The following is a 12,255-nucleotide window of genomic DNA, read 5'->3' on the forward strand; positions in this document are numbered from 1 at the left end:
CTTGACATAGATTGACAGTGTTTGACTATGTTTGACATGAGTTTGACAATATTTGACATCCGTTTGACAATGTCTGATTATGTTTGACAGTGTTTAATTACGTTTGACATTGTTTGACGTAAGTTTGACAATGTTTGACATTGTTTAACATCAGTTGGACTCTATCTGACAATGTTTGACAGTGTTTGACTACGTTTGACATTGTTTGACGTAAGTTTGACAATGTTTGACATTGTTCAACATCAGTTTGACACTATTAGACATTAGTTTGACAGTGTTTGACTATGTTTGACGTTGTTTGACGTAAGTTTGACAATGTTTGACATTGTTAAACATCAATTTGACACTATTTGACGTTAGTTTTACAGTGTTTGACTATGTTTGACTATATTTGACGTAAGTTTGATAATGTTTGACATTGTTTTACATCAGTTTGACTCTATTTGACAATGCCTGGCAGTGTTTGACTACGTTTGACATTGTTTGACGTAAGTTTGACAATGTTTGACATTGTTCAACATCAGTTTGACACCATTTGACATTAGTTTGACAGTGTTTGACTATGTTTGACGTAAGTTTGACAATGTTTTACATTGATCAACATCAGTTTGACACAATTTGACGTTAGTTGTACAGTGTTTGACTATGTTTGACGTAAGTTTGACAATGTTTGACATTGTTTTACATCAGTTTGACTCTATTTGACAATGTTTGACAGTATTTGACTACGTTTGACATAACTTTGACAACTCTATCTACTTGGCGTCAAACTAAACAGCACATCTACATGGCGGTTAAGTTATATGTAGCACTTACATAATCAGTCAAAATAAACAGCGCACCTACAAGGCTGTTATGTGCAAGCACACCTACATGGCCGCAGTCATACTAAACAGCGCACCTACATGGCTGTTAGGTTATATGCAGCACACCTACATGGCCGCTACCTAACTAAACAGCACACCTACATGTCTGTCAGGTTATATGCAGCACACCTACATGGCCGCAGTCATATTATACAGCGCACCTACATGGCTGTTACATAATAATGCAGCACACCTACATGGCCGCTATCAAACTAAACAGCACACCTACATGGCTGTTACGTAATATGCAGCACACCTACATGGCCGCTATCAAACTAAACAGCACACCTACATGGCTGTCAGGTTATATTATGTAGCACACCTACATGGCCACAATCAAACTAAACAGCACACCTACATGGCTGTCAGGTTATATGCAGCACACCTACATGGCCACAATCAAACTAAACAGCACATCTACATGGCTGTCAGGTTATATGCAGCACACCTACATGGCCACAATCAAACTAAACAGCGCACCTACATGGCTGTTAGCTCACTCAACACACTACAATTTATCGCATGTAGGTATAAGCACACTTCTACGAGGATTCTATGAACTTTACTGCCTCAACAAACAATTGTTTCAACCGAATGTAACTCAAATCCAACCTCGTGCGTATACCTACCTACCCTTGCGATTAATTGTTTAGTCGTCATATTGCTTTAAAATAAGATAAGATCCTGAATTACTTACTGTTTTTGTCAGCCATGGCTCGCAGCGCAGGCTCACGCTCACTTCTGATATGTAAAGAAACTTCAAGACTCCTCAGGATAATTATTATATTTGATCAACACTATTAATTGTTAACCTAGTTTACAAAACTGGGGACTCAATAGCACAGTTTTCGATAACTACCTTACACTAGCACGAGTAACAAAGAACTGCCGCCAACGGCCGGCGCCCCGTCAACGGAACTTCCCCGCCATCAATCCCTTTTTTTAACTACCCTCTTTGTTTCTTTTAATAAAGTTATGATGGCGGCCAAGTACCGAATACTATTAAAATTTAATATATCTTATATTAACTACCCACAAACATCTAATTACAATTTTGGATGGCAAAAATCACAACATTAATGAGTTTTTTTTTTTTTTTTTTTTTTTTATAGCCTATATTGTTTCCCACTGCTGGGCAAAGGCCTCCCCTGTTTTCCGCCACTCGTCACGGTTCTTTGCATGCTCCCGCCAATCGCCACAAAATGAGTCCAGGTCTTTCCGCCATCTCATTTTTGGCCTAATTTAATGAGTTAGTTTTCAAAAATCCAGTCTTATAAAAATCAAGATAATAAGATGCTCTAACTGGAACTTGAATTAAATAAATCTATTGGATAACGGAAAGTGTAGTATTTCACCGACTAAAACTATCAATTTTACATTTTTTTGACGTTTTTTTTGAAAGCAGCCTTAAGGCATTATGTACACCATTTTGTACTTTTTTATGTGCAATAAAGAATAAATAAATAAGTACCTACAATCACAGTCTTGTAAAACAACAAAGCACATATCATGATTCACAATGTGAGTTGTACTTGTGCATGTAATGCCTGCAATGGCTGCCCCAGTGGAAGAGTTGGTTCGTCTCCTTGATGTCTCCTTGGTGACAGATGTCGAGATAATGAGGTCAGTATTTAAAATGAGGGCCACTCTAGGGCCGGACGGTGTGCCTTGGCTCTTTAAACATCTTGGAAGTAGATTACGTGGCCACATTGACGATTGCCTCCGAGAGGGTATAAATTTTCGTTGAAAGGTGGGCAGACTGTGCCTTTCGAAAAAAGGGTAGTCCAGCTGACTGTCCCTTAGGATACCGTCCCATTGCCCTCCTAGATGAAACTGGCACGATGTTGAGCGCATCATCGTAAGTCTCATCTACTGCTGTGCACGCATTTTGAAAGACACGTGCCCAAACATCAGAGATCGGGTTCTGGGAGGAGCGATAGACGCAATTGATGCGCTGCATAAATACAGCGGTCTGGTAGCAGAGGAAAGGCAGGGAGCTATCGCAGTATCTCTTGACATTGCCAATTACTTCGGCTTTCTTCCTTATGTGGTAATAAAATAGGCGCATTGCTTCCACGATGCGCCTTTCTATTTGAAGATCATCATTCACCATAGGGCATTACCTTGCAGATAGAGTACTGCTCAATGAATCAGGAGGAAGATGCCTAGAAAGACGAATGGAGTGTGGTGTTCCTACCGGCTGCGCCATATAAACGTATAGGGACAGGTCAATGAGACTACGTGCTCAAATCAAGACTGACTTCTTTATTCTTCTTCTTACCCACATGCATATTCATAATAATCATAACCTACCCACAGTTTTCCACAGGGGTCGGTACTGGGCGCCTGCTCTGGAGCATTGGCTTTGACTTGGCTATCAGAGTAGTCCAACTTCTCCGCATGATCACCATTTGTTATGCCGATGACACAATAGTAGCCGTGAGGGGAAGAAAGTACCAGGATAATAAGGAGAGCCACAGTGGCAACTGAGCTCACAGTTAGGCGCATTAATTTGTTTGGGCTTGCGGTGTTACTTGCCACGACCGATGACGTGGTTTTCGAAGGAAAGGTTGGCTTCTGCCCGAAGAAAGTGATTGCTGCCGACCTAGCCAAAATGATAATCGTTGACGCTATACGCCGATCGAAATGCAATCTGGTTCTGTAATGCCTATATGCAAGAGCGATAGGGATGTTGCCTTGCCTATTGGCGGTGAGGCGGTCCCTCTTACGCCCCAAATTAAGTACTTGGGTTTAAATTCAAACCAAAATTGGTACTCCGAGGAACATTTTATCAAATTGGTTCCTAGCCTCGTCGGGACTGCTTCGGCGCTGAGCAGACTATTGCCCAATATCGAAGGACCCAATGCCCCATATCGGCGCTTATATGCGAACATCATCCGCAGCGTGTATACAAAATTTCAGCTCAGTCGGTTGAATATTTCTGCTTCAAATTGGGTTGCAAGATTTGACCTCAACATACATACAAACATACATACAAACATACATACATACATACATTGCAAGTTAGTAAAAACCATGTCAAAATAGCTTTTTTTTACTTGTGTTTCTTTATCCTGTCAACAGTCACTTTACCCTGCAGAGTGATGGCAGGATAAAGTTACACAGGGTGTAGTGAAAATCCGATTAACTAGATATTATCTCCGAAACTGTTGATATCTAATACAACTGTCATAATTTTAATATACATAGTTATACTTCAATACAACATTAAAATGTTATTGGTAAAAAAACTGCCGTGTTAATATTTTAAAATAATCATGCCAGAATAAAGTGGACATACCTGTTACAAACTCCGAACGTCACACTTTGAAAACTTCTAACCACAAGACCGCAGCACCTCACACACAAACCTTTACACCGGCGGCTAGAACCATACTGGCTACGTGTTTTACGTATATTAGGGCCTCAATAAGACTTTCTGTGTGTGAGTGAGGTGCAAAACCGCGGACGCACAGGATATGGAGAAAATATCGCTGGACAAACTTTGAAGGTGAAAATTAGTGTTCAAAAGTAATCGAAACATCCCGTGCAACGTATATTTAAGAATATAGTAGTCTATTCTCTACAAAAAACGATATTTTATTATCATAAAACTGCAATTTAATAATCTATAGAGCGAAAACTTGAGCAGTGTCGCGTTGTGACAAGGCAGGGTACAGTAGAAAACGGTCTTCTTTATTTTTTTTTTACAAAAGTATTATATTTATAGAAAAAATGTGTTGGCCTCGATGTGTCACGTTAATGCCTACTTATGAAAATTTTAATTATATGTGAAAATTATATATTTCGCATACTTTCTATTCAAAAACGTGATGGCAGGGTACGATGCCACTATTTTGAGAATTACCCAGATATCTATCTCTATCGCTCTTGCGTATTGGCGTGACAGACACAGACTACCTTTCGCGGCGTTTCGTTTTCGTTTCGCGTCAGAGAAATGCCATTCGGCTACGGGGCCAGATTATGAAATAAAATCTTGAGGGGATTCCAAATTGTTCTGATTATGAAATAAAATCTGGACGTGATTCCAAATTCAAAATCGAATTTGCAGTTCGGTCTTTTTAACCCCCGACGCAAAAACGGCGGGGTGTTATAAGTTTGACGTGTCTGTCTGTCTGTCTGTCTCTCTGTGTGTGTGTGTGTGTGTGTCTGTCTGTGGCATCGTAGCTCCCGAACGGATGAACCGATTTAGATTAAGTTTGTTTTTGTTTGCAAGCTGAGTTAGTCGGGAGTGTTCTTAGCCATGTTTCATGAAAATCGGTCCACTATGTCGCGATCGGGAGTTTTTTCAAAATTTTAATTTTGTGGTGAGGTTATAACTGGCAGCAATGCAATGCCAGGTGACAGGAGGTTACAGGAGAGTCTAAAATATAATCAGAGGGGTTACCATGAAGGGCTGAATCCGTTACGTTTAGGTTGAGAGAGAGGGACGGAGCTATGTAACTGATATAGCTCTGTCCCCTTTTCTCGACCTAAGCTGAATGTCTTTAGTACTTCATGGTAGCATTGGTAGCCCCTAGCTCTGAAGCTTAAAATATAATTTTAAATGAAAATGTCCAAACTTTGACATGGGTTTGCTGAGTCTTTGTGATGTTCTCAGCTGAGCAAATAATTTGCAAAATCAATGAATAATTTTAGTAGCAATGGTAAAATTGGAAGAACAGACAGATGCGTTGGTGGTGTAATGGTCAGCATAGTTGCCTTCCAAGCAGTTGATCCGAGTTCGATTCTCGGCCAACGCATATCTTTTACATTTCTGTTATTTTTGATTACTAGGTAATTAATAAATGTTAATTAATGTATACAAGCGGTAATATTAATATTACATGCTTTATCTTGTGTTGATAACATAACATAACATACAATCACACCTATATCCCATAAAGGGGTAGGCAGAGCACATGAACTACTCAAGTTTCAGTGCCACTCTTGGCAAAATGATCTTCTAAAAAATGGTCTTGTGTTGATTTTTGAATAATATTGTAATGTAATCCATATGTATAATAAAACAGATGCGTTGGTGGTGTAATGGTCAGCATAGTTGCCTTCCAAGCAGTTGATCCGAGTTCGATTCTCGGCCAACGCGTATTTTTTTGTACCTACTCTTTATTTAGCATTTGAAATAAAATTAAGACACGATTAGCCGGGTAGCTTTATGAAAATATGGGGTCCCTTTAATGGTGTTTGAAAGACCTTATATTTAGGTACAATTATTCATTACATACATACAACGATCACGCCTGTATCCCATAAAGGGGTAGGCAGAAATTCAATTACAAGACAATTATTCATTATTTTACTGAAATTGTTTATACATCCATTTACAATTCCCGTGTGGTGACGGGTTAAGAATTTCACCACCCCCTTTCTTCCCGTGGGTGTCGTAGAAGTCGACTGTGGGATATGGGTTAAATTGTGGCGTAGGCGAGAGGCTGGCAACCTGTCACTTCAATGTCACAGTTTCGTCTTCTGTCAACCCCTTATTTGCCAAGAGTGGCACTGAAACGAGTAGTTTCAGGTGCTCTGCCTACCCCTTCATGGGATACAGGCGTGATTGTATGTATGTATGTTTATACAACGATAGATTATCAATATTCTTACAGATCGAGTGCGAGAAGTGGTTCATTTTCTTCTCAGGTCGAAACTTTAGAGGGCCATCTGTACTGAAAATGTCGTGCGATACACGTGCGAAAAGGAAATTCGAACATCCTTTTTCCACTCTTGTATCGTAATGTATATTGTTGAATTTATTAAAAAAAAAACATTCTTGAGGTAGGTGGATGGAATGTGTGAAGAATGATATGAGAGTGAAAGGTATTAGTATGGAAATGACGGCTGATAGAGAGGAATGGAGGAAGATGATCTGCTGCGCCGACCCCCAATAATGGGAAAAGGGCAAGGGAATGATGATGATGATGATGATGATGATTCTTGTAGATACTTGTATAGCAAATGAAAATTGGCAGCACTGGCAGCATTCAAGCGGAATTACTGTTCCGTTTTCAGCTCACACCAGTTTTTGATTGTTTCGTAATGTCGTTATCTGCGAGTTGCATTGCATTGGACAGGTAGCGTGTTCAAGTGTCACATTCAGGTAGCTTGCTAACGTGACAGTTGAAGCATAGTCGATAATACAAATGAATTATGAGCGGCTTTGAAGCTTAATTTAGACTTTCCACATATTTCAGCATAGGAAAAAAATCGTATTTTCCCCTCACTAGCTCGGAAACACGTGTTTTGTCCTTTAATAACAGCGGGTAAAAACGCATTTTATCCACTAGTGGGTAAAGTAATTTGACCTTGAATAAAGTCAAATTAACTGCCTTAAAATTGATAAAAGTAGGTGAATCTGGTAATAAAGATGATTTACCACCTGTGGAAGTACTGGAAGCAGTGATAAACACATTTTTTTGCGTTGTGTTTTCCTCGCTAATAGTGAGGGGAAAAGTTTTGTGTTACACTCGGGTGCAAATGTATTTTACTTCTCGTGTGTTAAAAAACTCGCAAGTTCAGGATTCTATTCTCGAACCACTCGCTTCGCTCGTGGTTCAACTATAGAATCCTTTCACTTGCTCGTTTTTCAATTCCACACTCGGCGTTAAAATACAACTTTGCCCCCTTGTATAACAAATAACTATTAATATGTCCGGCTGTTTTTTAACCCCCGACGCAAAAACGACGGGGTGTTATAAGTTTGACGTGTCTGTCTGTGTGTGTGTCTGTCTGTCTATCTGTCTGTGTGTGTGTCTGTCTGTGGCATCGTAGCTCCCGAACGGATGAACCGATTTCGATTTAGTTTTTTTTTTGTTTGAAAGCTGAGTTAGTCGGGAGTGTTCTTAGCCATGTTTTATGAAAATCTGTCCACTATGTCGCGGTCAGGGGATTTTTCAAAATTTTAGTTTTGTGGTTATAGGTTATTTGATAATTACGTTGTAAATGACCAGTTAAGACAGCTCACATAGCCCCTTAAATGAACAGGTATAACTATTTTAGTACCCAATGATAAGTGAGACTTATCCATTATTGATTTTATGGTCATGCATTAAAATATGTATTTTCATATATGATGTTACTGTCTCCGTGTAAATTAGTGACCTGAGTAAAATATACCTTAAGTCTAGTTAAAAATTCAAAATTATTTGTTTGAACATTATTTTTATGAACATTTTAAGTAACTTTTTCAAATCAGAGCTGGCAACACTAAATTGAAGCGTCAAACGCAATTACAGTTCCCATTGTTCCGTAATATCGTTATTTGCCCGCGATGAAATTGGACGCTAAAGCGATCGAGCGGTGTGTTGGGGGCTTAATGAATTATTTCATTTCATAAATCACGCTTAGAACAATGCGATCATCATTTGGAAAGGCTTCGATGTGCGTGTATTTGTAGGAACAATGGATTTGAGATTTTTGCACTCTGTGAATAAAAATATTCATAAATAACCTAACCACAAAAAAATTAAAAAAACCCCCGACATAAAGGATAAATTTTCTTGAAGCTTGGCTAAAAACACTCTCGACTAATTCAGCTTTCAAAAAAAAATCGAAATCTAAATCGGTTCATCCGTTTGGGAGCTACGACGATGCCACAGACAAACCGACAAACAAACAGACAGACAGACAGACACGTCTAACTTACAACACCCCGTCGTTTTTGCGTCGGGTGTTAAAAAGTATTGGAACAAAAGCATCGTTACACAGTGACTATAAGAAGGTTTAATCAAACTTATCTTTAATAATAGTACAATAAGTGACATTATTTTATTTTATTACCTATACAATAAGCATGTAAAAATGTATGCGTTTGCCGAGAATCGAACTCGGATCAACTGCTTGGAAGGCAACTATGCTGACCATTACACCACCAAGTACAGAAATATGGATAACACTACAATATTCAAAAATCACCACAAGATAAATAAGCAAGTAATATTAATATTACTGCTTGTATAAATTACTTGATATTTAATAATTACCTGGTAATTAAACAATATCAGAAATGAAAAAGACTTGCGTTGGCCGAGAATCGAACTCGGATCAACTGCTTGGAAGGCAACTATGCTGACCATTACACCACCAACGCATCTGTTTTATTGTACAGAAATATGGATTACACTACAATATTCAAAAATCACCACAAGATAAATAAGCAAGTAATATGAATATTACTGCTTGTATAAATTACTTGACATTTAATAATTACCTAGTAATTAAACAATATCAGAAATGAAAAAGGCATGCGTTGGCCGAGAATCGAACTCGGATCAACTGCTTGGAAGGCAACTATGCTGACCATTACACCACCAACGCATCTGTTTTATTGTACAGAAATATGGATTACACTACAATATTCAAAAATCACCACAAGATAAATAAGCAAGTAATATGAATATTACTGCTTGTATAAATTACTTGATATTTAATAATTACCTGGTAATTAAACAATATCAGAAATGAAAAAGACATGCGTTGGCCGAGAATCGAACTCGGATCAACTGCTTGGAAGGCAACTATGCTGACCATTACACCACCAACGCATCTGTTGAACTGTCTATAAATTCAGTAATAATGTAGTTCAAATCAGCAATTAACAACATTTGTACAGCTGACAACATCACTAATGTCTGTATTACAATACAAGTATGTACCAAAATGTATTTAGGAACTTCATCATCCTCCTTGCGTTATCCCGGCATTTGCCACGGCTCATGGGAGCCTGGGGTCCACTTTGACAACTAATCGCAAGATTTGGCGTAGGCACTAGTTTTACGAAAGCGATAGCCGTCTGACTTTCCAGCCCGAAGAACTAGGCCTTATTGGAATTAGTCCGGTTTCCCCACGATGTTTTTCTTCACCGAAAAGCGACTGGTAAATATCAAATGACATTTCGCACACAAATTCCGAAAAACTCATTTGTACGAACCGAATCATGGAATTTTATCACCACTAAGAGAATTACATAATAATTATTTATTCAGCTTTCTAATTTTAACAGACCCGCGTCAAGGTTTGGACACATTAATTTATCAGTCAAATGATAAAGACGACAATTTAGATTGTTTTTAACCCCCGACGCTAAAACGACTGGGATAAGTTTGACGTATCTGTCTGTCTGTTTGTCGTCTGTGTGTGTGTTGCGTCTGTCTGTGGCATTGTAGCTCCCGAACGGATGAACCGATTTAGATTTAGGTTCTTTTGTTTGAAGCTGAATTATTCGGGAGTGTTCTTAGCTATGTTTCATGAAAATCGATCGACTATGTCAGGGGTTTTTTTCAAAATTTTAATGTTTTGGTAAGGTTGTTTTTCAACGCACCTTTCAGATTTAAACTACACTAACGTCGGTGCAGAATTACTGGTTGCTTTCGCAAAAACAAAAATACTTGAGCTTATTGAAGTTCTTCGTAAGACCATAGATTAAATATAAGAACATCGTACCATACCATACAATTCATACATTAAAATGCGACCGCCTAAAAACGCGCATACACCACCAATTGCCATCGATTATTTGTAGCTTGGCGTTAAGTGTCACTTTCGAGCCATAAATCTATGTCAAAAGTGACACTTAACGCCATCTACAATCATAATCGATAGCTACAAGACATATTTTTGTGGCGCCATCTATGTGTGGTGTAGTGTAGCGTTCTTAGGTGGTCGCGTTTTAATGTATGGGATGGTATGATCTTATATTTAATCTATGGTAAGACATATTTCAAATATGCACGAACGAAGCGTAGCTGCCGTGAACCATGCGCGGATCCAGGGGGGGGGGGGTCATGCGGGTCATGACCCCCCCCCTGGAGCCTAAGTTGGCCATACAAATAGACCACGTGACATCCCCCCCCCCTGGGGCTCCGGGCCTTTACCACGTGACCCCCCCCCCCTACCTTCGGGCTTATTTTCTGGTCCTAGGTCACAATTAAGATATCTGTAACTAATACATATTCTTTCCACACTAGTTCGGAAAGTGTTAACATTTCTTGTCAGGTCGAAACTTCGAAGGCCAACATTTACTGAAAAACGTCGTTAAACGTTTTTAACCCCCGACGCAAAAACGAAGGGTCCCTCTGTCTGTCTGTCTGTCTGTCTGTCTGTCTGTCTGTCTGTGTGTGTATGTTGTCTGTCTGTGGCATCGTAACTCCCGAACGGATAAACCAATTTAGATTTAGTTTTTTTTGTCTAAAAGCTGAATTAGTCGGGAGTGTTCTTAGCCATGTTTCATGAAAATCAGTCTACTATGTCTCGGTCGGGGGTTTTTTGAAAATTTTTGTGGTTATTTATTATACGAATAATTTATCGTCACTCGACCCGAATTCCCTCTTTTCCGCACTTATATCGTAATGTTACCTGCGTTATTTCCGGACTGATACGACCTTCGAACCTTCAAGAAAAGAGCGTACACCCATCTTAAAGGCCGGCAACGCACCTCCAACATTTCTGGTATTCGCTTACCATTAGGCAACCTGTCTGCTCGCTTGCCTCCTATCCCTTAAAAGTAAGTTTCATTTATTCATATTAGACCCCAATTTCATTAGCTGTACACAAAGACAAAATTGACAATCCTCCACCTCAAAATTCCCCGCAACGTATAATTTAAAATTCCCAAGACTTTATTCCATAATCTGAGCACATAAACTGAGCTCACAGTACGCGGGACATTTCGCAGCGCCACCTGGTGCCCGTCTCTCGAACTTCGCAAATCCACCGCTAATGCACGGGAAATTGGGAAGCGATGTAGAATGTAGATTCTGGGGAACATTGAGATGTTTTTACATGTCAGGATTATTTTGAAAATGAATTATTTTGTAACCGGAGAAGAAATAGGTAGACTTATTGCTTAAACTTCGTAATTCGTTGCCGAGGTATTGATGAACTACAGTATGGGGTTCTTCAAAAAAGGAGTGTACAAGTTTCTAATGGGTCGGCAACGCGCATGTGAAACCTCTTGAGTTGCAGGTGTCCATAGGTTACGGTGACCGCTTTCCAACAGGCGGGCCGTATACCTGTTTGCCACCGACGTGGTACAAAAAAAAAATTACGATATAATAAGCGGTAAATGAATTTAATTGACGGTATTTTATTTGAGTCTCCCTATAACCCGGCAACCTTCAAATCTAGGGTGAACAGGCATCTTCTGGGCGAGCACACTCCATCGTAGGCCACGTTTTTGCCTTTGGCTAGTCTGTGGCCAAGAGTAAGCCCATTTATAATTTAAAAAAAAAATCTTTTGCAATTTTAACAACCAGTTTTTTCAATACAAAAATGGCGTACCAATTCGTTTAATGTTTGTATCAATTTGAACTTTGAAATCATTTAAATCAGTTCATATCTAAATAATATTATTTATTAACCTTATAACCTTATAAAA

General features: G+C 39.1%; 1 protein-coding gene and 5 non-coding genes across 6 annotated transcripts in view; 3 read left to right on the forward strand and 3 right to left on the reverse strand.

Moving 5' to 3' along the window:
• Positions 1-12,255, forward strand: part of LOC125241039 (facilitated trehalose transporter Tret1-like) — a 76,470-nt gene that overhangs the window by 12,126 nt on the left and 52,089 nt on the right. The gene's annotated exons all lie outside the window — the stretch shown is intronic.
• On the forward strand, positions 5,558-5,629 carry Trnag-ucc. Its single transcript has one exon. It is a non-coding gene; the product is annotated as a tRNA-Gly (tRNA).
• Trnag-ucc lies at positions 5,902-5,973 on the forward strand. Its single transcript has one exon. It is a non-coding gene; the product is annotated as a tRNA-Gly (tRNA).
• Positions 8,899-8,970, reverse strand: Trnag-ucc. The gene has a single exon. It is a non-coding gene; the product is annotated as a tRNA-Gly (tRNA).
• Positions 9,126-9,197, reverse strand: Trnag-ucc. The gene has a single exon. It is a non-coding gene; the product is annotated as a tRNA-Gly (tRNA).
• On the reverse strand, positions 9,353-9,424 carry Trnag-ucc. The gene has a single exon. It is a non-coding gene; the product is annotated as a tRNA-Gly (tRNA).

The sequence above is a fragment of the Leguminivora glycinivorella genome, chromosome 2, assembly GCF_023078275.1.
Source record: "Leguminivora glycinivorella isolate SPB_JAAS2020 chromosome 2, LegGlyc_1.1, whole genome shotgun sequence".
Classification (NCBI taxonomy): Eukaryota; Metazoa; Arthropoda; class Insecta; order Lepidoptera; family Tortricidae; genus Leguminivora; species Leguminivora glycinivorella.